The following is a 27578-nucleotide window of genomic DNA, read 5'->3' as shown; positions in this document are numbered from 1 at the left end:
AGGTCTAACATTTAAGTCTTTAATCCATCTTGAATTAATTTTTGTATAAGGTGTAAGGAAGGGATCCAGTTTCAGCTTTCTACATACGGCTAGCCAGTTTTCCCAGCACCATTTATTAAATAGGGAATCCTTTCCCCATTTCTTGTTTTTGTCAGGTTTGTCAAAGATCAGATGGTTGTAGATATGTGGCATTAACTCTGAGGGCTCTGTACTGTTCCATTGGTCTATATCTCTGTTTTGGTACCAGTACCATGCTGTTTTGGTTACTGTGGCTTTGTAGTATAGTTTGAAGTCAGGTAGCGTGATGCCTCCAGCTTTGTTCTTTTGGCTTAGGATTGACTTGGCAATGCGGGCTCTTTTTTGGTTCCATATGAACTTTAAAGTAGTTTTTTCCAGTTCTGTGAAGAAAGTCATTGGTAGCTTGATGGGGATGGCATTGAATCTATAAATTACCTTGGGCAGTTTGGCCATTTTCACGTTATTGATTCTTCCTACCCATGAGCATGGAATGTTCTTCCATTTGTTTGTATCCTCTTTTATTTCATTGAGCAGTGGCTTATAGTTCTCCTTGAAGACGTCCTTCACATCCCTTGTAAAGTTGGATTCCTAGTTATTTGATTGTCTTTGGAGCAATTGTGAATGGGATTTCACTCATGATTTAGCTCTCTGTTTGTCTGTTATTGGTGTATAGGAATGCTTGTGATTTTTGCACATTGATTTTGTATCCTGAGACTTTGCTGAAGTTGCTTATCAGCTTAAGGAGATTTTGGGCTGAGACGATGGGGTTTTCTAGATATACAATCATGTCATCTGCAAACAGAGACAATTTGACTTCCTCTTTTCCTAATTGAATACCCTTTATTTCCTTCTCCTGCCTGTTTGCCCTGGCCAGAACTTCCAACACTATGTTGAATAGGAGTGGTGAGAGACGGCATCCCTTTCTTGTGCCAGGTTTCAAAGGGAATGCTTACACTTTTTGCCCATTCAGTATGATGTTGGCTGTGGGTTTGTCATAAATAGCTCTTATTATTTTGAGATACATCCCACCAATACCTAATTTATTGAGAGTTTTTAGCATGGAGGGTTGTTGAATTTTGTCAAAGGCCGTTTCTGCATCTATTGAGATAATCATGTGGTTTTTGTCTTTGGTTCTGTTTATATGCTGGATTACATTTATTGATTTGCATATGTTGAACCAGTCTTGCATCCCAGGGATGAAGCCCACTTGATCATGGTGGATAAGCTTTTTGATGTGCTGCTGGATTCGGTTTGCCAGTATTTTACTGAGGATTTTTGCATCGATGTTCATCAGGGATATTGGTCTAAAATTCTCTTCTTTTGTTGTGTCTCTGCCAGGCTTTGGTATGAGGATGATGCTGGCCTCATAAAATAAGTTAGGGAGGATTCCCTCTTTTTCTATTGATTGGGATAGTTTCAGACAGAATTGTATCAGCTCCTCCTTGTACCTCTGGTAGAATTCAGCTGTGAATCCGTCTGGTCCTGGACTTTTTTTGGTTGGCAAGCTATTAATTATTTGTCTCAATTTCAGAGCCTGTTATTGGTCTATTCAGAGATTCTACTTCTTCCTGGTTTAGTCTTGGGAGGGTGTATGTGTCGAGGAATTTATCCATTTCTTCCAGATTTTCTAGTTTATTTGCATAGAGGTGTTTATAGTATTCTCTGATGGTAGTTTGTATTTCTGTGGGATCGGTGGTGATATCCCCTTTATCATTTTTTATTGTGTCTATTTGATTCTTCTCTCTACATTTAACTGTCTTAGTATTCTTGTTGTAATTCAATTGGCCATAGATGTTTGGGTTTATTTCTGGAATCTCATTTCTAGTCCATTGGGCTATATATCTACTTTTATGCCATTACCACACTGTTTTGATTACTGTAGCTTTGTGGTAAATTTTGAATTTAGGGAAGTGTGAGTACTCCAACTTTATTTTTCTTTTTCAGTATTGCTCATTGTATTTAGAGTCCCTTGCAGTTCCTTATGAATTTGTGAATCAACTTGGATTTGCCACAGGATTCTTAGATTGACACTAAAAGCACAAGCAACAAAAGAAGAAATAGATAAATTGGACTTCATAAAAATTAAAAACTTTTGTGCATCAAAAGACATTATCAAGAACGTGAAAAGCCAATGTACAGAATGGGAAAAAATATTTGCAAATCACATATCTGCTAAGGGTTTAATATTCAGCATATATAAACAACTCTCACAACTCAATAACCAAATGACAAACAACACAATTTTTAAAACTGCACAAGGAATTTAAATAGACATTTCCCCAAAGAAGATACACAAATGGTCAATAAGCACATGAAAGGATATTCAACATCTTTGGTAATGAAGAAAATGCAAATCAAAACCACAATAAGCTACCACGTTATACCCACTAGGATGGCTTTAATTTAAAACAAAAACAAAACAAAATAGGAATTAAGCATTAGTGAAGATATGGAGAAATAGAAACATTTGTATATTGCTGGTGGGAATGTAAAATGATGTGGCCACTGTGGAAAATAATTTGGCAGTTCCTCAAAAAGTTAAACATAGAGTTATCATATGACCTAGCAATTGCACTCATACATATATGCCCAAGAGAAATGAGAACACATGTCCACACAGAAACTTGTGCATGAATATTTATAGCAGCATTATTTATAGTAGCCAAAAAGTAGAAAAAACCCAAATGCCCATCAATGGAGAAATGGATAAATAAATTGTGATACATACATTCAATGGAATATCATTCAGCAGTAAATTAGAACAAAGTACTGATACATGCTAAAACTTAGATAAACCTCAAAAACAGTATGCTAAATAAAGGAAGCCAGGCACAAAAGGCCACATATTTTATGATCCCTTTTACATGATATATCCAGAAAAGGCAAGTCCATAGAGACAGAAAGCAGGTCGATGGTTGTCAGGGGATGAGAGAAGAGGAGAATGGGCAGTGATTACTTAATGGCTATGGGGTGTGTTTCTGGGGTGATGAAAAGTTTTGAAATTAGTGAAAGGTGGTGGTTGCATCACTTTGGGAATATCACTAAATGCCACTGAATTGTGTACTTTATAATGGCTAAGTTTATATTATGTGAATTTTATACCAACTTTAAAATAAGATTAAAAAATACAATTCAGAGAAAAAATTATCCATGGTGTCCCTGTCTCTACATAGTATGAATAAATACATTATTTATAAGTATCTTAAATTGTAACTACTTTACAATTCAAATTCAACAGAAGACTAGTGTACCATGTATCACAGAATCAAGAGGGCCAGAATACACCTGCATCAAAGGAGGTTAAGGTAAGAATGCACATCTTTATTATTAAAACAATCTTCCCTAAAACAGGACTCAAAAGCATAAACATGGAGGTCAATATGAATATATAATAAATCTCATTTTTTAAGTGAGCAGTGAGATAAAAATGTGTGTGTATGTTTATGTGTGTGCATGCTAATCGGTATTAGGGTTACAGAGCTGAAGAAAGCATAAAATGAGGAAAATTAGTAAATTAATCATTATTCTCACACTCCCTTTGTCATGATCTCAAAATATCAATATCAGTAATGAAGAACATTGGAAGCCAGTGTTTGCTATGGGCTTTCTCAGAGCTTTTTATGAATAATAACCAGGAAAATATCTCTAAGAGCTCTCAGTACCAATTATGACATCTGGAGTGTATGTAATCAGGAGATTCCCGGAGAGAAACTGGCATCTCTAAAGAAGGTGCAAGCATTCCTCTTTGGTATAAAAGGTTCTCTTTCTTTAGGAGTAATTTTATGTGAAACTATTTGGATATTTTTGACAAATTAGTGCAAGTTGGATTAATTCAACCCATTAGCTACAAAACGAGAATGTGATGGTAAAACTTTATTTTCATTATATATAGCTAATAGTAATAGCTAGTATTTATTGAGTGACTACTGTTTGTTCAGAACTATTCTCAGTGTTTTACCTCTATCATCTCATTATCCTCACAACAACTCTATAAGGAAACAGAAACGTGAGGACAAAATGGCTTGCTCATGACCCACAGCCAGGAAGTGGCAGAGCTGGGATCCATGCCCAGGCAGTGCAGGTCCCAAGCCCACACTCTCACCACAATGGCAGCTTCTATAACACATAGGCATTAAAATACACAATCTGATTAATATGCATATTGTGTTTTTACCTCTACATGTTCATTTTAAAGATGAAAATCAAAGATGTAATCAAGATGTAAAAAGGAAATATTAGGAAATTCTAGATTTCTTACATGTATATATGCCTAAACATACACACATACCAAGTGAAATAATCACTTTGTATGATGTCTTCAAGATTCATCCGTGTTGTTGCATATTGCAAGATTTCCTGTTTTTTATTTTATTTATTTTATTTTTGAGACAGGGTTTTGTCATGTTGCCCAGGCTGGTCTTGAACTCCTGGGCTCAAGCAATCCAGCCACCTCGGCCTCTCAAAGTGCTGGGATTACAGGTGTGAGCCATCATGTCTGGCCCATGGGGTGTCTAAAATAGTCAAACTCATGGAATCAGAGAGTAGAATGGTACTGGGGCTGAGGGGAAGAGAAATGGTGGGGAATTGCTATTCCATAGGTATATAGTTATGCAAGATGAATAAGTTCTAGAGAACGGCTGCATAAAATTGTGCCTGTAGTTAACAATATGGTACTGTACACTTACAAATTTGTTCAGACGGTAGATCTCACATTAAGCGCTCTTACAATAAAATAAAAATTAGGAAAAAAAAGTTTCGCTATTAGTGTTTTTTTAATTAAAATTTTCCCTTAATTATATTCTGTTTTAAATGAATTTATCTTTTTGTTTTTACAAGTGTATTTAAATTATATGTCATTTAAATTATGGATTCAATTTCAGTAAATATACTTTAATATGCTAACAGCTCACATCAAGACAAGAATCTTTACATAAGCAATTAGCTTTGGCAATAAAGTGATAAATAGAAACACAATTCTTAACTTTACTGATGGATATTCTCTTATAAGACATCAGTCTGGATCCTTCAGCATCAGCAATAATGAAGCATGACATTCATAATATGCTTATTTAGGTAGGCAGATAATGCATACAAATTCTGTTTAATAATAGAATTTGGCTGGGCATGGTAGCACATACCAAGGCAAGATGATTGCTTGAGCCTAGGAGTCTGAGACCAGTCTGGGAAACATAGTGAGACACTATCTCTACAAAAAAGATTTTTTTAATGAGCTGGGCGTGGTGGCATGCCTGTAGTCCCAGCTACTCAGGAGGCTGAGGTAGGAGGATCACTTGAACACAGGAGTTCAAGGCTGCAGTGAGCTATGATCACACCACTGCACTCCAGTATCAGTGACAGAGCAAAATGCTTTCTCTTAAAAATATTAATAATAATAGTAAAAGAATTTGGCAGCAATTGGTACAAACAAAATGCAGTATATATAATGTTTTGTAATTCAACATAACAACAAGGGGTTAAATGAGGTGGATTTGTGGCTTCCTGTTTTGTCCAATTATCTTTAAGCCATCTACTCCAGCAACAAGATTTCAGATTTCATTCCACCATTCATCAAATATTCATGTGGCATCCACTGTTCTTCCAGGGTAAACACTGTATTTCTTTAAATGCCTTCCAAGACGCCCTGTTCTGCTTGGGCAACACAGAAAAATTTAAGGCAAAGTTTAACACATTTTATTTTACACATTGTATGTAACTTTTAGTCAGTATATAAGTTACCTAGATTCAGTCAACATTCATTCAACAAATATTTATCAAATACCTGCCATGTGCTAGGCATTGTTCCAGGCACTGAGGTTGTAACATAAATGAAACAAAATACTTTTAATCACAGAGTTTACATTTTTGGTGGAGAAGATAGACAATGATTAAACAGATAGACATATACATACACAAATATATATACTACATATGTATTCAAATATACACACTATATGTATATACAAATATATACCACATGTATGTATACCTAAACACACACACATCCAATGGAGAGGAGAGAAGTGCTATGAAGAAAAAATTGCAGGGTAAGGCACACAGAGAGTAATAGGAGTGTGGGTGTTATTTTATATACGGTGTCAGGAAGTCCTAGCTGATGCAATGACATTGGAGCAGAGACTGAAGGAGCTGAAGGAGCCAGCCCGAGGGCATCTGAAGGAAGAACACTAGCAGAAAGATCAGCAAGTGCAAAGACCTTGAGGTGGCATGAACAGGTTTGGCATGCCCAAAGAGGGTGTTAGAACAGGGAGGTTTGAGTGCTGTTTGGAAATATATCAGGGACTGACCATGTAGAGCCTCACAGGCCCTTTTAAGTTCCTTGGGTTTCACTCTGTGAGATGGGATACGTTATGCAGAGGAGAGGCATGATCTGACTTCTGGTTATAGCAGGATGACTCTGACTGTAGTGAAGAAAATAGACACTGTTTAAAGAGTGAGGGGTAGGGGGAGGCAGAGTCAGGGAAGTGAGTTTAGAAGACTATTGCAGTAATCCAGGCAAGAGATGGTGCCGTGATCTGGACTTGAGTGGTCGCTGTTGAGGTGGTATAAAGTAGTCAAATTCTGGACAGATTTCAAATCTGGATCCAAAGGCATTTGCCAATATGGAGAGTAAGAGAAAGATCAGTCAAAGATGACTCCAGGCCAGGCGCCTGGCTTATGCCTCTAATCCCAGCACTTTGGGAGGCTGAGGTGGGCAGTTCAAGAGGTCAAGAGATCGAGACCATCCTGGCCAACATGGTGAAAACCCGTCTCTACTAAAAATACAAAAATTAGCTGGGCGTGGTGGCACATGCCTGTAGTCTCAGCTACTAGGGAGGCTGAGGAAGGAGAATAGCTTGAACCCAGGAGGCAGAGGTTGCAGTGAGCCGAGATCATGCCATTGCACTCTGAACTCCAGCCTGGGTGACAGAGCAATACTGTGTCTCAAAAAAAAAAAAAAAAAAAAGGATGACTCCAGAGTTTTTGGCATGAGCAACTAAAAAGGGAAGTATCATTAGCTCAGGTGAGAAAGACTATGAGAGAAACACATGGAAGGAGAAACTTAAGAGTTTGATTTTGGGCATGTCTAGTATGAGATGCCTTTAAACATCTGATATGGTTTGGATCTGTGTCACCACCCAAATCTCATGTTGAAATGTAAACCCCAGTGCTGGAGGTGGGGTCTGGTAGGAGGCAGTTGGATCATGGGGGCGGTTTCTAATGGTTTAGCACCATCTCACTAGCGCTGTTCACATGATAAGAGTTCTCATGAGATCTAGTCATTTTAAAGTGTGTGGCACTTCCCCTATCTCTCCCTTCCTCCTGCTCCCGCCATGTAAGATGCCTGCTCCAGCTTTGCCTTCCACCATGAGTAAAAGCTCCCTGAGGCCGCCCCAGGAGTAGACGCTGCCATGCTTCCTGTACAGCCTGTGAAACTGTGAGCCAATTAAACCTCTGTTCTTTAGAAATTACCCAGTCTCAGATGTTTCTTTAAACAGTGTGAGAACAGATAATACAACATCCAAATGGAAATGTTCAGTGAGCAGGTGAAGATGAGTCTGGAGTTTAGGATAGAAGCTAGGGGAGATATAAACTTGAGAGCTGTGAAGGTGTGTAAAGCCACAGGACAGATGCCTTGTAGCTGTCCACACTTAGAAATCAGGAAGATAAGGAGGAATCAAACCAGGAGACTGAGAAGCAGCAGCCTATATGGAAGGGGAAGAAGCAAAAGACCCATGTTCTGGAAGCCAAATGAGGAAATTATCTCTAAAGGACAGAGTGATCAACAGTGTTAAGTGGTCAGATCAAATAAGGTAAGGATTGAGGGATGATCCCATGTAAGATGTTTAAATGAATGTCCGGTTTCAGTTTCTAACCAGCGAGAAAATCTGATGAAGATAGTGGCTACAAAAATAAGGAAGTGGGGAGTGATCAGGAAATGAAAACTACAAAGAAAAAGGCCACTTGGGAACTATGAGCAACTCTTTTCCAGCAGGGTGGATTGGAAGCAGAGAACAGGATGGAAAATGTTTATTTTAATAGTTCAATGGTGAATCCAGAATTTTTCTGCAAGAAGAACCTGGGTCAACATTCTGATTGGAAGAGGACAGGTGGGCAACTAGTCTTGGAAATGTATTTTATATTAGATTAAGAAAATGCTGTTGCCCTTATCAAGGAATTGGAGAGAGGAAAGATTAAAAACTCTCCCAAGCATCCCCTTGGAGCCACCATTGCCCAGACTTGAGGGCTGCCACATATGGATGTTAGCCTTGCACAGAGCTGCCTAATAAGGGAAAGTGGGGTCTGAAATCCATCCCATGCTCTGCTCACCAAACCATGCCCTAAACCTCCCAGGTATGCCTTTTCCTAATTTGCATATATGCCAGCCGTAGGCTGCATTGATGCAATAAAAATTGTTTCTTTCATCCCGATGGGCACAAACTGTATTTATCAATTAAACTCTTGTATTAATGAGGAGAACTGCCAGCACTCAACTCTTTAACTGAAAATTATTCAGAATCTGTAAAGTGTTTTTTAAAGGTGAGCTATTCTTACTTTCACGTCCATATCCTTACAAGGCATTTATTAGTGTTAAAACTTTCAAAGTCATTTGACTCTTACTATTAAAACATGTCTACTATTGAGAAAACAAAGCCATGAATTAAATCTGACTTCAATAAAATTTCACATGACTTCCTTGAACCAAGCAAATGATACTTGCTTATGTCTAAACTCTGCAGCCCTTGTCTGAAAATCTTGATTTGTAGCTCACTAAGGTCAGTATGTTCCTATTATTGTGGCTTTGTTGGCTCCCTCTGGTGGATAAATTATGAGAACATTAATTTTAAGTGCTCTTTAACAAAAAGCTTCAGCATTTTGTTTTTGTTTTTTAATTTTTAATTTTTTTATTTCAGTAGGTCTTTGGGGGAACAAGTGGTGTTTGGTTACATGAATAAGTTCTTTAGTGGTGATTTCTGAGATTTTAGTGCACCCAGCACCCCAGCAGTGTACACAGTACCCAATGTGTAGTCTTTCTCCCAAGTCCGCAAAGTCCAACATATCATATGAAGATTCGTATCTTCATAGCTTAGCTCCCACATATGAGTGAGAACATAGGATGTTTGGTTTTCCACTCCTGAGTTACTTCACTTAGAATAATATTCTCCAATTCCATACAGGTTGCTGCAAATGCCATTATTTCTTTTTATGGCTGAGTAAATGGTATATATATATATACACACACACACACACACACACATATATATCTATATATATGTATATACCACACTTTCTTTAGCCACTCATTGACTGGTGGGCATTTGGGCTGGTTTCATATTTTTGCAATTGCAAATTGTGCTGCTATAAACATGCGTGTGCAAGTATTACTTTTGTATAATGACTTCTTTTCCTCTGGGTAGATACATAGTAGTGGGATTGCTGGATCAAATGGTAGATCTACTTTTAGCTCTTTAAGGAAACTCCACACTGTTTTCCACAGTGGCTGTACTAGTTTACATTCCCAGTTCCCAGCAGTGTAAAAGTTTTCCTTTTCACCACATCCATGCCAACATCTATTTTTTTTTATTTTTTTATTACGGCCATACTTGCAGGAGTGAGGTGGTATCGCATTGCAGTTTTGATTTGCATTTCCCTGATAATTAGTGATATTGAGCATTTTTCCATATGCTTGTTGGCCATTTGTATATCTTCTTTTGAGAGTAGTCTATTCATGTCCTTAGCCCACTTTTTGATGGGATTGTTTGTTTTTTTCTTGCTGATTTGTTTGAGTTATTTGTCAATTCTGGATATTAGTCCTTTGTCAGATGTATATTTTGTGAATATTTTCTCCCACTCTAGGGATTGTCTGTTAACTCTTCTGCTTATTTCTTTAGCTATGCAGAAGCTTTTTAGTTTAATTAAGTCCCATCTATTTGTTTTTGTTTTTGTTACATTTGCTTTTGGGTTCTTGGTCATGAAGTCTTTGTCTAAGCAAATGTCTAAAAGGGTTTTTCCAATGTTATCATCTAGAATCTTTATGGTTTTGGGTCTTAGATTTAAGTCTTTGAGCCATCTTGAGTCTATTTTTGTATAAGGTGAGAGACAAGGATCCAGTTTCATTCTCCAACATGTGGCCTGCCAATTATCCCAGCACAATTTGTTGAATAGGGTGTCCTTTTCCCAATTTATGTTTTTGTTTGCTTTGTAAAATATCAGCTGGCTGTAAGTATTTGGGTTTATTTCCGGGTTCTCTATTCTGTTCCACTGGTCTATGTGTGTATTTTTATACCAGTACCATGCTGTTTTGGTGACTGCAGCCTTACAGTATAGTTTGAAGTTGGTTAATGTGATGCCTTCAGATTTGTTCTTTTTGCTTAGTCTTGCTTTGGCTATGTGGGCTCTTTTTAGTTCCATATGAATTTTAGGATTGTTTTTCTAGTTCTGTAAAAGCTTCAACTTTTCGAAGCCTTGAGGGTTTTGCTGTTCAAAATGCATACAGGAGATTTCCTGTGATTATAAGCTAAGTAGATACAGGACATTTTTGGGAGCAGTAGGTTGGGAGGTGCCAAGGAAGGGATAGCCAGGGTGACAGTGACGGTCTTGAAGACATGTGTCAGATGGAATCACTCTTGATAGGCAAAGGGCTTTTAAAAATGTTTAATTGGGTATAACACACATACAATAAAGTGTGCAAATTATAAAGGTACAGATATGTAATATGTATCCAACACCCAGATCAAAACCATTTCCAGAACTTCAGGGTAAGAATTTTTTTAGTTGGTTTTGCTTATTAGCATTCAGGTCAATTTTGAAGCAGAAAAAACAACTTGTAATTACAGAATTGCAGCCAGTAGTGTAACCAGAGGAACTTTGAGGAATAATTTGTTAAATGCATTGAGATGAAAAAATGTTGGGCACAGAGGTGGCACACAGATATTACTATCCTACACTCTGAAGTGAAAATTACTCATTTTTGTCCCTTGCTTGGTTGTGTTCACCAATTTGCTCTTTTTTGAACAATTTTCTAATTCTGTTCCCTTTCTTCAGTTCAAAACACATCAATTGAGTGTTGTATGCTCAGGACTGTGGATTCAGAGAGGAATAAGTTGTGGTCCCTGCTCCTCAAGAACTAATAGACCAGTTAGGTTTAAAGCAAAAACAGGAGATGGGTGACTGTAATCCAATGTGTTAAGTGTGTCAGTAAGAAGAGCTAACATGATAGAGCATGTCCTGTGTGCTAAGCTTTCTTCTCAGCATGTTCCCTGCATCTTCCCATTTAAAACTTATCACCACTGTTCTTCCATTACTGGTGAGGAAGCGGAAGCACGAGGAGTCTGGTGATGTCCCCAAGGATTATGTGGCTGGTGAGTGTGGCTGCCAGGACTTGGCTCACGCATATCCACTTCTCAAGTATGGCATTGGAGGCACCTGCCGGCAGGGATATCTTTGAATATCTTGTCCTTCGAGCTGCCCAACAAGCAGCAATGCTCAACACTCCACAAAAAACACATGCCAAACAGCTTCTTTCCCTGATACAGTCCTAGTCCAGCCCCAAACTTGCCATTTCACAGATTCAAACAAAAGCTGGCTGCATCCTTGTAAAAATTCAAAGGCATGTTTTATTTTCATATGGAATACAGCAAAGTGTTGGATTACTCCAGGGTGAACACTTGACTATTCATTGTTATAGCATGAATTTCTCCAAATCATAGGTAATCAACATAATTAGTTGTCAAGCATTTCAAACAAAACATTTATTTTGTTGGAAACAGGGTCTCGCTATGTTATCCAAGCTGCCCTTTACCTCCTGGGATCAAGCCCCAGCCTCCCAAGTAGCTAGGACTACAGGCATGTACCACTGTGTCTGGCTATGTGTCAAGCATGTTTTTAAAAATAATTTCTATTTAAATTGCTGGTTGACTTGTCCACTAATAAGTGATTTTTTTTCAGTACTGAAAGCATAGTAGAAAGAACTGTTGTAACTTGGAGAGCTCCATATAGTTCAAAACAGATCAGTGTGATGGTGCAGGATTTTGAAATCCCACCTGAGAGTGGTGTTTGCATCTTCCTCCTATCGGAATTTGCTAAAGCAGGCAAAGACTGAGGACAAAGACAGCAGAGCCTTCCCACATAATCACAGAGTCCTTGCTCTTCGAACAGAGGTAAATTCTGTTCATCAGCAACACTGTGATGGCTTCACACTTGACACTCCTTAGAGGACAAGGGCCAAATTTAACACAAACTAAATTTTGTTTATCACAGGTTAGATGCAGGTGGGAACAGGAAAATCATAACAAGGTCTAGTAGTAGTTTTGATGGTACTGATGTGGGAAGTGATTTTTAACTTCTTCAAGCCATCCTATATAACATCAAGGTATGCTGTGAAAATGATGTTTGTGTAATCATCAGAAGAGAGAATAAAGGTGGAAACATTTGAGTTCCAACATTTATCACGGCTGCCCACTTCCAAGACTGGACCACAGGCCTCAGGAGCAGAGTCACATTGTGAGCAGTGATTGAGTTTCACCAATATAATGTTATCAGATTGAGCTTTATTGGGGCTACAGTTCTTTGTGTCTAATTCATAATTTTGTTATGGTCTCCTAGGTGTATAAGAATTGTAAACACAAGCATTTATATATTCATATGTTTAAACATATGCTTAAAACAAGATAATAAAAGACTTCAGCATTAGAAGTCCACGGGAGGTTTGTTTTCTCCCTAACAGTGTAGGGGGGTCTGCATATAACTCATTTGAGAAATACTGTACTGTCAAGCGTCGGCCTACAGAGGGAGACAAACACAGGCCTTGCTTTTCAGGAGCTCGACAGAATTCACCACAGTGGACACAAGTGAAGAAATTATACATGAACTTTTTTGAAGCCGTGACACTATATTTATTGCTGTGTTTTGTTTTGTTTTGTTTTAACTCTCTGGCACCTTTAAAAGTTGCTGCTCAGCAAATAACTTTTTTCTGTGTTCCCTATTGGGATCTCCCCCTAAACATCCTCGTTGATTTTTTTTTTCAATTTGCATACAGTAAAGTTCACTCTTTGTAGACTACTGTTCTATGGTGTTTGAAAATGCATAGAGCCATGTATCCACCTGCCCAAGTAATGTGTAGAACTGTTTCATCATGCTAAAAATTACTTCTCATCCAGTCCCTTTGTAGAAAACCTCTCCCGTTTCCCTCAACCCTGCTAACCACTGAACCACTGACCTGTTTTCTATCCCTACAGTTGTGCCTTTTACATGATGTCATAAAAATGTAATCATATAATATGTAGCCTTTTGGGTCTGGCTTGTTTCACTTACAGAATGCATTTAAGATCCGTGTTGTTGTGTAAATCGATAATGCATTCATTTTTATTGTTGAGTAACAGCCTACTGTATGGATATATCACAGTTAATTATTCCATTACCTACTGAAGGACATTGCAGCTGTTTCTGGTTTGGAATGACTGTGAATAAAGTTGTTATACACATTTTTATATGAATTCTTGTATGAACATAAGTTTTCAACTCATTTGGATAAATGCCTTGGATTGGGATTTCTGGATCATGTGGGAAGTATATGTTTAACTTTATAAGAAATTTCCAAATTGTTCTCCAACCTGGTTGTGCTATTTAGTATGCTCAGCAGCAATGAATGAGAGTTCTTGTTGCTTTGCATCTCACCATACTGCCAGGTTTTTCTCTATTCTAGCAATTCTGATAGGTATGTAGTGCTATCACATTATGGTTTTCATTTACATTTTTCTGATAACAAATGATGCTGAACACCTCTTTTATATTTATTTGCTATTGATATCTTCTTAAAGAAATATCTGTTCAGACATTTTGCCCGTTTGTAAAATTGGGTTGTTCCTTTTCTTATTACTGAGTTTTAACATGTCATTATATAGAGAGAGACATATTATATATACATTCTGGAAACAAGTCTTTGTCAGATATGTGATTTGCAATTTTTTTCCCAGTCTGTGCCTTGTCTCTGTGCCAGTCTTTTTATTTTCTCAACTGCATCTTTGGCAAAGCAAAGATTTAAATTTTGATAAAGTCAAATTTATCAGTTTTTTTCTTTTATGGATTGTGCTTTTATTGTTGTATCTAACAACCAATTGCCAAATCCAAGATCACACAAATTTTCTATGTTTTCTTTTAGACATTTCATAGTTTTATGTTTTGCATTTAGGTTTATTATCCATTTTTAGTTAATTTTTGTTTAAGGTACAGGGAGATTCATTTTTTGCAAATGGACTATTCTGGCATCATTTTCTAAAAAACTATCCTATGTCCATTGCATTGTCTTGGCACCTTTGTTAAAAATCAGCTGACAAGATTTCTGTGGATCTATTTATGAATTCTCTTTTCTGTTCCATTGCTCCATGTGTCTGTCCTTTAGCTAATTCAATACTGTCTTGATTAGCATAGGTTTTGAATAAGTCTTGAAATCCTAGAGCATGAATCCTACAACTTTTTTTTTCTTTTTCAGCATTGCTTTGGCTATTCTAGGTCCTTTGCCTTTCTATATAAGTTTAAAAATTAGCTTGTCATCACCTATAAAAAGCTTACTGGATTTTGATTGGGATTTCATGGAATCTACAGATCAAACTGGGGAGAACTGGCCTCCTAATAATATTAATGCTTCCAAATCATGAACACAGTATATCTGTCAATGTGTTTAGATTTTTCTTTAATACCTTTCATCAGTGTCATTTTCAACATATAGACCATGCACATGTTTTAATAGACTTATACCTAACTACTTAACTTTTTCAGGCAATTGTAAATGATCTTGTTTCTTAATATCAAATGACAACTATTCATGTCTGGAATATAGGAATATGATTGGTTTCTGTATATTGACCTTTTTAAATGTACTTATGAGTTCTTGGAGTGTTTTGTATATTTTTGGAATTGTCTACATTGATAAGCATGTCGTCTTCAATTAAAGACAGGCTTATCTTTTTCCTTTCAAAGCTGTATGCTGTTTATTTGTTTTTCTTGGCTTATTTCACTGGCTATGACTTCCAGTCTGGTGTTGATTAGGGATAGTCAGAGAGGACATCCTTGCTTTATTCCCACTTTTGGAGGGTAAAACATTCAGTATTTTACTCTTAAGTATGATGTTAGTTGTAGGTTTTTCATAGCTTTCCTATATAAAGTTAAGGAAGTTCTCTTCTATTCCTAGTTTTCTGAGACTTTTGTCATGAATGGATGCTGAATTTCATTGATTTTGTTTTTGTTTCTATTGAGATGAAAGTATATAATATAATGAATTACACTCATTGATTTTTTTTAATGTAAGCCAGATTTTCTTTCCTGGGATCTGAGATAAACCCCAATTGGTTATATACTATTCTTTTAATGTATTGCAATATTTGATTTGCTAATATTTTGTTCAGCATTTTTTGCATTTATTTGCATGAGGTATCTTGGGCTATAGTTTTCTTTTCTTGCAATGTGCAAGCTGGTTTGAGTCTTAGGGTAATGCTGACCTCACCAGATGAATTCATAAATGTTCTATATTCTGGAAGATATTATATAGAATTGGGATTATTTCTTGCTTAAGTGTTTTGTAGATTTTATCAGGGAAACCATCTAAACTAGGAGTTTCCTTTTTAGAAATTTCAAAACTATAGTTTCAATTTCTTTAATAAATATTGGAGTATTCAGGTTAGGTATCTTAAGTGAGTTGTGGTGGTTTAGCTCTTTAAAATAATTGGTTCATTTTATTAAATTGTTGAACTTATGGACATAGTGTTGTCTGTACTATTATCTTATTATATTTTTAACATCTGTGAGATCAGTAGTGATGTCCTTTGTTGCATTCCTCATGTTGAGAAATGGCGTCTTCACTCACTTTTTCTTGGCCAGCTTGACCAGTGTCTTACCAATTTTATGACTTTATCAAAGAATCAGTGTATTTGTCCATTTGAATTGCTATAAAGGAATACATGAGGCTGGGTAATTTCTAAAGAAAAGAGATTATTTGGCTCACTATTCTGCAGGCTGTACAAGCATGGCAACAGCATCTGCTTGGCTTCTGGTGAGGAAGATTTTACTCATGGTGGAAGGTGAAGGTGGAGCACACATGTCACTTAGAGCAGGAGCAAAAAAGAGAGAGAGGAGGAAATGCCAGGCTCCTTTCTAAACAACCAGATCTCATGCGAGCTCATTACTGTGGGGAGGGCACCAAGCTATTCATGAGTGATCTGCCCCTATGACCCAACCACCTCCCACCAAGCCCCACCTCCAACACTGGGAACCACATTTTAACATGAGATTTGGAGGGGACAAACATCCAAACTATATCAATCAGCTTTTGGTTTCATGATTTTATGTATTGTTTTCCTATTTTCAATTTCATTTGTTTATGTTCTATATTATTTCCTTTCATCTGGTCACTCTGATGGTATTTCTAGGCCTAGCACTCTGGGCCTGTGGTGGGCATGGCAGCCTCTAAAGATCTCCGAAATGCCTTCGGGGCCATTCTCCTGTTGTCTTGATGAATAGCACCTGGATTCCTTCTAGCCCTACTAATTTCCTTATCAAATGGTCACTTGGCCACACCCATGATTTTCTTTCCTAAACATGTTTTCTTATTCTTCACGTGGCAGACTGAGATTTTCTGAATGTTTATGTTCTGCTTTTCCTTTAATTGTAAATTCCATCTTTAAATTGTTTCTCTCTTCTCACATTTTACTATAAGCAATTAAGAGAAGCCACTTAGCATCCTAAAACACTTCTCAGCTTCGAGATTTCTTCTGCCAAATATCCTAGTTCATCACATTTAAGTTCTGCCTTTTCCATAAAATCCTAGGACATGAACATAATTCAGTTAAGTTCTTTGCCACTTTGTAACATGGGTGTCCTTTCCTCCAGTTTCCAATATTTGTTCCCCATTTTCATCTACAACTTCATCAGAATGTCCTTTACTGTCCATACTTCTACCAGCATTCTGTTCATAACCACTTGAGTGATCTCTAAGAAGACTGGGGCTTTTCCTACACCTCTCTTCTTCTTCTGAGCCCTCACCAGAATCGCCCTCAATACTCTTAATGTATTGTCATGGCAATATAGGTTTCTTCCAGCATTCACTCCAAAACTGTTTCAGCCTCTACCCATTACCCAGTTACAAAGTTGCTTCCACATTTGTAGGTGTTTATTACAGCAACACCTCATTCCTCTCGTACCAGTTTCTGTCATAGTCTGTTTTAGACTACTATAACAAAATACCACAGACTAGACAATTTATTTTAAAGAAACAGACATTTATTTCTCACAGTTCTGGAGGCTGGCAAGTCCAAGATCAAGGTGCTAGCATCTGGTGAGGGCCTCCTTGCTGCATCCTCACATGACAAGAGGTGGAAGGGAGCAAACCTACTCCTGCAAGCCCTTTTTATAGCAGCATTTATCCTTTCACAAGGGCAGAGCCCTCATAATCTGAACACCTCCCATTAGGACCCATCTCCCAACGTTGTTGCATTAGGGATTGAGTTTTTAACACATGAATCTGAGGGGGATACATTCAGAACATAAGAATGTCTGTTAGTAACTAGAAAATAGTCAGCAATTATTTCTTAAACATTTATTCTACCCATTGTTTCTTCTCATTCTGGGATTTCAAATTATGTATATGTTAGACTGTCTAATATTGTCCGATAGTTCTTGGAGACTTTGTTCTATTTTTTTCCACTCCGTTCTCCTTGTGTTTCAGTTTGAGTAAATTTTGTTGACCTATATTCCACTTCATTAATTATTTCCTTGACTATATCAAGTCTACTGGTAAGCCCATCAAAGATAGTCTTCATATCTACTACTGTGTTTTTGATGTCTAGCATTTTTAGTTGATTCTTTCTTGTTGTTTCTATCTCTCTGCTGAAATTATCTATCTGATCTTGCATGTTGTCCACCTTTTCCATTAGTCTTAACATATTTGTCATAGTTATTTAAAATTCCCTGTCTGATAAACCCAACATGTTTCTGAGGTTGGTTCTGATGATTACTTTGCCTTTCCAAACTGTGTTTTTTCTTGCCTTTTTGTGTACCATGTGATTTTTTGATGAAAGGTAAATATGTTATATAGGGCAGTAGATACTATGTAAATATTTTTATGCTTGGAATTGAGCATGCCTTTCCTTCTGCTGGACTTTTAATGTGGGAATTTGTGTTAATTTAGTCCAGAGTTGGACTGGAGGTTTGTTATTGCTATGGTTACCCTCAGGGGTCCAGAAGCTTTAAACTCCCCTAGTGATATATTGTTTCTGTCTCTTCTCTTGGTTTTGAGTCTCCCCTTTGCGCTATCCTCCAGAGAGAGCCTGTATGTAGTTCCCCAAACTATATTCTGCTGCAACTCTTGTTAGCATGGTGGCCGAGAGAGGGAGAGGGGCGATCTCTTATGTTCTTACGAAGCATCAGTCTTAGCAGAAACTGAAAACCTGGGTCTCAGTGGCTCCTGCAACTTTTCCAGCTCTAGTGCTGGCCTGGCAAATATTCCTGCCCCACCCCCAAAGTGAAGTTTCTTTTCCCTCCTAGCTGCAGTCAGTTTCCAGCGATACAGCTTTGACCAACTTCCCTTTGCAGATTAAAGCTTTGTTGGGCAGGGAAGATAAAGGGAATGTATCAGGGTGGTGTTTGGGCAGTGGCTGCTCTTCCCCTTCTCCAGCCAGCATCTTGGAGGACATTTTCTGAGGCTTCTCCTTGATCTACCCTGTGGGCTGCTGTTGTTCTTGGAGGGAAAAACTGTAAGAGAGTGTGAACCCTCTGTGTCTGCAGCCCCTGGGACTTCACACTGTCATGTTAGTGTTACCGGAAACTGGTCCTGATCCACACCCTAAGACAGAGTTCTTGGATCTTGAACAAGAAAGAATTTAGGGCGAATCCATACAGTAAAGTGAAAGCAGTTTAAGAAAGTAGAGGGATAAAAGAATGGCTACTCCATAGACAGAGCAGCCCTGAGGGCCGCTGGTTGCCCATTTTTATGGTTCTTGATGATATGCTAAACAAGAGGTGGGTTATTCATGCCTCCCCTTTTTAGACCATATAGGGTAACTTCCTGAGGTTGCCATGGCATTTGTAAACTGTCGTGGTGCTGGTGAAAGTGTGTCAGTGAGGACGACCAGAGGTTACTCTCATGGCCATCTTGGTTTTGGTGGGTTTTAGCCGGCTTCTTTACTGCAATCTGCTTTATCAGCAAAGTCTTTATGATCCGTATCTTGTGCAGACCTCCTATCTCATCCGGTGACTTAGAATGCCTAACCATCTGGGAACACAGCCCAGTAGGTCTCAGCCTTATTTTACCCAGCCCCTTGGAGTTGCTCTGGTTCAAATGCCTCTGATACTAGCTCACACTTGGCCTTTAGCAATTCTTTAAACATTTCTAGCATAATCTTCTTACCAGTTTTTTATGGCATTTGGCAGCATCTGTTCTAGGTAAGTGTATGCTTGAATACTGCTTCTCCCTGCAGCCCCTTTTATTTCTCCTGGTTTTAAGAAAGTTATTTGTCTATACTATAAGTTCTCTCATAGGTTCAAAAAAGTTGTTAATTTTGTAGTTTATCTAGTTTGTTTTTTTTCTTATTGTTAGAATGGGAGAAGTACTTTTCTAACCTCTTAAATCTCTGAGCTTTAACAAGAACCATTATTTATTTTGGAATTTTAAATTTCTCCAGCATTAACTTGATTTTGAAAGTTTTAGAGAATTTTTGCAACAGCCCCAAACCATCTTTCTGTGTATATTTGGAAATTAGAACTGAGAATCACTAGTAAAGATGGTACAAAAATGAGAAAAAAATGAAATTTGGGGTCACTAAGTTGTTTTGTTTTTTATTCTTTTCTGTATGTTTCTCTCACTCAAGCTTGGAGCTGGCTGTGTTTCATATGGGCTCAAGGAAATTATGTGGTAGGACAGAAAGCAGAAATAACTCCATGAAGTTCTGGGTTTGGGGCCTGGCACAGTGGCTCACACCTGTAATCCCAGCACTTTGAGAGGCCAAGGTTGGCAGATCACCTGATGTCGGGAGTTTGAGACCAGCCTGACCAACATGGAGAAACCCCGTCTCTACTAAAAATATAAAATTAGTCGGGAATGACGGCGCATGCCTGTAATCCCAGCTACTCAGGAGGCTGAGGCAGGATAATTGCTTCAACCTGGGAGGCGGAGGTTGCAGTGAGCCAAGGTTGTGCTGTTGCACTTCAGCCTGGGCAACAAGAGTGAAACTCCATCTCAAAAAAAGAGAAGTTCTGGGTTTTGTTTCCAGAAGCCTGAGCTCACAGTAGACCAGTAGAACTTAGAGTGTTTACAATAAAGAAGAAAAAATGGGAGACTTGTTAGAAGAAACAAAAAAGATAACTGGAGGAATAGAAGGCTTCCTAGAGTAGAAAAAAGGTTCCTGCACCAGAAGTGGAGATGAAGGGAGGCCTTGGAATAGACAAGAAAAGATGCTGCAAGTGTAGCAGGACGAGCCGCAGACAAAACCCCTCAGACACTGAGTTAAAGAAGGAAGGGCTTTATTTGGCCGGGAGCATCAGCAAGACTCACGTCTCAAAAACCGAGCTCCCCGAGTGAGCAATTCATGTCTCTTTTAAGGGCTTACAACTCTAAGGGGGTCCGCTTGAGAGGGTCGTGATCGATTGAGCAAGCAGTGGGTACGTGACTGGGGTCTGCGTGCACCGGTAATCAGAACGGAACAGAACAGGACAGGGATTTTCACAATGCTTTTTCATACAATGTCTGAAATCTATAGATAACACAAGCAGTTAGGTCAGGGGTTGATTTTTAACTACCAGGCCCAGGACACGGTGCTGCGCTATCTGCCTGTGGATTCCATTTCTGCCTTTTAGTTTTTACTTATTCTTTCTTTAGAGGCAGAAATTGGGCATAAGACAATATGAAGGGTGGTCTCCTCCCTAACAAGAACCCATAGAGAAAGAGCTGCATGCAGTATCTAGGCAAACAACACCCCTAAGCCATCTTACAAGAGAGTCCCCTGTCTTAGGTGTGGCTTGGAAGCATCAAAATGTCAGCAGTCCTGAAAAGCCCTTAAGATCATGGACAACGGAAGTCTTTGTGGAAACCTGTGGAACAGACGAAAACACCGAGTCTCCATAGACACCTTCACACTGCAGAATATGCTGGGCACTGACATGACCTTGAGTAGGGAGAGGAGGCTCCAAGAATGACTCAGATTATATTTTCTTATGAGCCTGGAGAGATTAGTCAAATTTAATTGATTTCTAGAAAATAAAGAGATTTAGTATTGCTCGCATACCTTAATTTGTAGACTGAGAATCATACCTGCTACAAAAGTAATCCATTTCCAGGCACCTAGTTATCATAGTTTCATTGAAAATATTTTATACTGTAGTACTGAAAATTTTTCCACTCCAGTGCATCTGAGGGATTCAGCATGCCCTCAATTGTAATGATTCCTTCTGGGGTGCAGTGGGGTGGTCAGGGCAGCAAGGGAAAGGCACTTTGAATAAATCCCCAGGTGATTCTGAAAAGGACTCCCTCCACACACTCACTCCCTTTTTCCACCCCTTCTCTGAGAATCTGTGTTCACCTCTTTTGGTCTACGTGTATGTTTTTCAATTAGAACACTAAAACAAAGACACAGTTTGACTCTTGTAAGCAAGAGGTGTGTTCTTACAAAGGTGCACGTAAAGCAAATATATCTATGTGCAAACATGTGATGCTATATACGTAGATTGAAATAATTGCTGTTAATGGCATTACAGACAACTAAAGCATAGGTATGTTTGTGAATCTGTGGCTAAGAGAGAAAAATCCCTCGATTTCCTTCTAGGAAGTCGTTACTGACTTGGGAAACTGTCCCCGATCTGACCCAGCCTCCCACTGAGGTTGTAAGAAGGATCAAGTGAAACACACATAAGCATCTGAATGAAAATGTCCCCGGAGTGAACAATTGAGAGAATTACCACTATCCTCCCGTTCACATCTGTTGACTGAGGCCCTGGAGCTGGCATACTGATGAGAGATGCTTGACATTATCATAACAGAGTTGTATGTTTTTTGTTGGTGTTTCTGCCAATGAGGCTTCATTGGGGGATGACACATTATACATTCCATTTTCCAGAGCTTCTGTCTGGTGCCAGTGTGAAGAAACACAGCTAGAGACCTGGTGATGGGACTTATTTTCTTATTTCTGGAAATGTTTCACCACCGAAAAAGCCACTGCGACCTGTTATCTTAACGCTACAGTACATGTTGGGCCTATTTCTCTTGTCTAATAAAATCATATGATAGCACATCTTCTCTCCCCTGGGTGGAAAAAAGGCCTGAAGGCAGGGATCCCTTGGAAATTGCAGCAAAAAGCAAGAACCAGGTAAAAGTAGAGACTTCAAAAAATCTGGGTTAAAGCGTTCAAAGAGCAAGCTGAGAGAGGCAGGTTATCCCTTGTGATTTTTCAGTGGAACACAGAACACATACCCTGGTTCCACCAGACAGTGCAGGGGTCACAGGAGGCCACTGCAGAAAGTCCTGGGAGTTGCCCAAAGGCTCAGCTACTTGGACCTGCTAATAGAATAAATCACTGGGAACAGAAATATCCTGTCAAGAAATTGGATGAGATGTGTTTTTCAGAGTTTGCTTTTAGTATAGCACACTGGTTAAGAATTCAAGCTCTACAGTTAAAACCAAATATGAACCCCAATTCTACCACTTAACTAAATCGGGTGATCCTCAGTCACTTACTAAAATATAAACAGGGAATAGGATTATACCCATCTGAAAGGGTTGTGGTGAGAATTAGATTAGATAATGTATATTCAGTGCAGAGCCTAAAGAACCACACAATAAATGTTAGATACTGTTAGGCATACCCGTTCCTTTGAAAATACCTAAGCTACTGTCTACTACTTTGTGCTGTTACTCAGAGGTCACTTCAGAATGAACCTCCTTGAAAAGGAATGTCTTTGACACACAGGGGAAGAGTGGAGATTTGCATTTTTATTATTTCGCTCACTGAAGAGAGAGAATATAGAGTTCTTTACAGGGAACTTGTTGGGATCAAAAAACCAAGTTCTTTAAGTGGGAGTCCTAACATATAGGGACACTAAATTGCCCCTAGTCCTCAGATCCTTGATAGAAACTGTGACCCAATGTTAGATTCTTTTGGGTTCAAGGGACACAGACCCAAATTTGGTGGTTGGGGGTTATCGTAGGAATGAACAGGAAAGTGAGAAAATGGAAAGGAACATTCAGCAGCTACAAAACCACACCTTGTGGAGAACTTGGTGGCGGGGGTGGCGTTCGTAGCTGTTCGGGCTCTCAGATCCCAGTGGCACCCCTGGCCCTGAACATCTCATTGCCTTCTGAGGCCAACTTCTCATTGCTCCCCACGCTAGTGTCTCCACTTAGCACCTCGCTAGCTGCTCTGCCAACTTCCACATCTACCACTCTTGCTTCCTTCTGCCCTTAAGATTTATATGCAAAAGAGAGAATCTGCCTGGGATATTTTGCTATTTTCCATAAGAATTCATGAGAATTCTTACTCATGAAAGCACTGGAATCCCAACAGAACACAAAGGATGAGATCTGGGCTGGGTCGCCAAGATGTAACTCCCAAAGTATACTCCATCACGCCTGGCCACTCTGCCCTCAACCCTCGACCCAGCTGAATACGATATATCTCTGGAGACCCAGTGGGCACAAGCTGAGCGATTGGCCATAAGGGCCTGGCCTAAACAGGAATACCTGCTTCAGTACAACAACCCTAACCGCCAAGGGCTCATCCAAGGTATTACCTTGATTTGTTGGACCTATGCAAGATCAGCAAGTGTTTATCTCAATTTCAGACCCGCTCCCAAAAACCCTCTCTTGGGAGCTCTCTGTGGAATTGGGCCCCTCTTCTTCTAGTATTATGTTTTCAAAACTGACAGGGATAGAAAAGAAAAAGTTATCCAGGAAGCAAAATTGGGTTGAACATTTAACATCTCATGGCAATGGCAATGATGACTATATGCATTCTTTTTTTTTTTTTTTTTTTAAACAGGGTCTCTGTCACCCAGGTGCAATCTCTGTGCCTCCTGGTTCAAGAAATTCTCCCATCTCAGCCTCCAAGGTAACCAGGACTACAGGCGAGTGCCACCACACCCGGCTAATTTTTTGTATTTTTAGTACAGACAGGGTTTTGCCGTGTTGGCCAGGCTGGTCTGGAACTCCTGACCTCAAGTGATCCACCCGCCTCAGCCTCCCAAAGTGCTGGGATTACAGGCATGAGCCACCGCGCCTAGCCGACTGTATCTATTCTTGCTTAAATAAATATTCTCTTAATCATTTAAAAAAAAAAACAAAACAGGACTAGATTCTTTCATGAAATCATGACTTTGTTGCTTTTACTCTTGGCTTTACTTTGTGTATTAGCAAGAGGGTCTTGAATTTAGTGGCTGCCACCACCGGGATACTAGCTTAGGCTGTTAGGTCTGAGACCTCTATCTCTTAGGTGCAGATGGAAGATTTGCAATAAAAGATATCAATTTTCTGCCATTATTACTCTCCACACTTGTTCATATGCTAAGTTTAAAATCTATATTTCTGCCGGGCACAGTGGTTCATGCCTGTAATCCCAGCACCTTGGGAGGCTAAGGTGGGCACATCACCTGAGGTCAGCAGTTCGAGACCAGCCTGACCAATATGATGAAACCCCATCTCTACTAAAAATACAAAAATTAGCTGGGTGTGGTGACACGGGCCTGTGATCCCAGCTACTCAGGAGGCTGAGACAGGAGAATTGAGAATCGCTAGAAGCAGAGGTTGCAGTGAGCTGAGATCATGCCATTGCACTCCAGCCTGGGCAACAAGAGCAAAACTCCGTTTCAAAAAACAAATCCATATTTCCAGTATGATAACTTTTTGCTTACAGGATAAACTTCAGCTTAGTGACTTTTATTTATTTGTTCGGTAGAAGTACAATGTATGGCAAATGCATTGAGTAACATCAGGATTCCCTGGCATGAAAAGGTGGAGGACTGACTCAGCGAGAGTTTCCCTAAAGTACCTCTCACATGGGCTTTCCAGCTGGAAAAGAGAAACAGAACCTAAATGACCATCATTTATTATGTCACTTTTACTTAGTTAACATGTAAAATGTCATCTCAATTTTACCAAAAATTCATATGAAGGCTGATGTGACCTTCAAATTAATTTCTGTCTTGATAGGTCTATAGGTTGTAAAATTCCTAGATGGTATAATGGCCAGAATGTTGAGTTTTTCTTAAAAATTCAGCAAAAAGGCATTCTATTCTTGTTGTAGCAACAATTATAAGTTTATGACACATGACAACAAAAATACCTAGATTTAAGGATAATTTTACTTCAAACTACCAATTAAATATATAATTATGTGGACGAGGCACTATGGCTCATGCCTGTAATCCCAGGACTTTAGCAGCCAAGTGAGGCAGAAGGATCACTTGAGGTCAGGAGTGTGAGACCAGCTTGTGGAACATGCCAAGACCCCAGCCCTACAAAAATATATTTTTTTAATTAGCCAGGCATGGTAGTGCACACCTATAGTCCTATCTACTCAAGACTGAGGTAGGAGAATTGCTTGAGCCCAGGAGTTCAAGGTTACAATGAGCTAAGATGGCATCACTGCACTCCAGTCTTGGCAGCAAAGCTAGACCTGTCTCAAAAATAAATAAATAAAATATATAATTATGTAATCACATATGTAAATCTTGGCCTCCTTGTACTTTCAGTGCCCCCAGTTCAAATGCAAAGGGTATTTTTAGTTCCTGTTTTTCCTTTTTACCAAGCTTGATCAGTGAACGAGAAAGTCTTATCAATCATCCACTTGTTGGAAAGCATAGAGCTTTTGAACCACACAGCTCATTTCAAAATTAGAAATGCCTCCACTGAGGGGCCCATATCAAGACCTTCCGGAGGCAGTTGTCACTAGATCTTAGGTCTGACATGTGTCTTTGGGTAAAAGCAGCTAAGAAATGTTTCTGGAGATGGTATGAGTGGAGAAAGCAGTAGAAGTCGTATTTCTATTTTTTAACAAGTAAATCCCAATTCATATTTGCCAGAAAGCAATATAGCTATTTCTCGCTAAAAGTGTTTGTTCTAAAATGTTTGCAAAACAAAATTATTTTTAAAGTACAGCATACTTTCCCATTGACACATTCTAAAGATGCATCCTCAAGGAAAATTTTTAGGTAGCAGAAAAATATTTTCTTACGATTCATAATAATCACTGACATTTACTGAGGGCTGACTATTTGCCAGGCATTGTTCAAAGATCTTTACACAATTCTTTCATTTTATTCCTCTCAATGATCCTACTAGGTATTATCTCAATTTCCCAGGTAAGAAATGTAAGACCAAAAGAGTTTAAGTAAGCAGCCCAAAGTCTTACAGTTGGGGTAAAGAAAAGATGAACTCAAGCAGTCTGACCCCAAGGCACCCCCCTTCCCCACAACACTGTGCTGATATCAACACACATCCAGGATCACCAGGAGGAAGAGGGCATGTTCCTAGTCTGCCAAGCACTGAGATAAAAATACACTGTAAGTTGGATCATGGGATGTGGGGTCTTCATCTCCACCCTTGATAACATCATAAGAATCTAGGATGAATTCTGTTTTTCTTGGCTTTAAACTCATTCATGGTAGATGACTGGATAATGCTAATTGCATGACATAGATTCACTCATCATAAGGGGTTATGAGTTAATGTACTCCCTCCCTAGGGGTATTTACAGCATTGGTAGTTGAATATTAGTTTATGTTAATTGAATGAAGATACTACAGTTTCACAAGTGCTACTGAGAAACAATTGGAGAAATCAGACAAGCGAAGGTTAAAAACATCTTTTTTTTTTTTTTTTTAAGAGATAGGGGTCTGTTGCCCAGGCTAGAGTGCAGTGGCACAATCATAGCTCACTGCAGCCTTGAGCTCCTGGGCTCAAGTTGTCCTCCCACCTCAGCCTCCCAAGTAGTTAGTAGTTAGGACTACAGGTGTGCACTACCATGCCTGACTAAAAACCTGTTTTATTAAGGATAAGTTGGATTGAGGAGTAGGAGTTAACTGTGGCACAGGCAGACTCTCTAATGTTTTTCCCTAGGTCTAACACTTGGTACATCTCACTCAAGGAAGGGTTGGCTCCTCAGAGCACACACACAGAGCAAAACAGCTGCATCATCTGCATCTGCTATGTCCCTACACTGGAACAAAGTGAGAGCTAGGATTTGAGACCTGGCCCTGGAAGCAGAGCTGGGTCCTAACCCCATGATGACTGCCACCCACAAGACAGGAGGTGGGCAAAACACACCTACCCTCGGGGGGGAGATCTGAAGAAGAAGGGACAGGAAGAGCAGAGTTTCCCATGAGCCTGGAGAAACTCCCCACTTCACCATACAGCTAAATCATGACTAGTCCCTCAGGGAAAAGTGAACAGGGCTGAGAGGGGCTGAAGCTACTTTTCCTAATGCTTTCAAAAGAATGAAAACTCCTATCATATGGTCCAAAGCAGGAACGCAAGAGGGAGAAGGAAGGTTCCCTACAACGCAAGAAATTATGTCAAATGCTCTAGGCCTACT

The 27578-nt window shown here is 39.1% G+C and overlaps 1 protein-coding gene across 3 annotated transcripts in view; it reads left to right on the top strand.

Annotated features, from left to right (window-relative positions):
- Nucleotides 1–27578, top strand: part of LOC134761304 (uncharacterized) — a 100730-nt gene that overhangs the window by 45810 nt on the left and 27342 nt on the right. For 2 of the 3 annotated variants that reach the window (XR_010139795.1, XR_010139791.1), the window contains exon 3: nucleotides 3257–3324. The exons of the other annotated variant lie outside the window; for it this stretch is intronic. The gene's annotated coding sequence lies outside the window, so the exon portion shown is untranslated. Of the gene's footprint in view, nucleotides 1–3256; nucleotides 3325–27578 lie in introns of those variants that run through there. 3 annotated transcript variants of the gene reach the window in all.

Source organism: Pongo abelii, chromosome 3, assembly GCF_028885655.2.
Source record: "Pongo abelii isolate AG06213 chromosome 3, NHGRI_mPonAbe1-v2.0_pri, whole genome shotgun sequence".
NCBI lineage: Eukaryota > Metazoa > Chordata > Mammalia > Primates > Hominidae > Pongo > Pongo abelii.
Note: the sequence above shows the minus strand (reverse complement) of the source record. Positions and strands in the feature narration are given on the sequence as shown.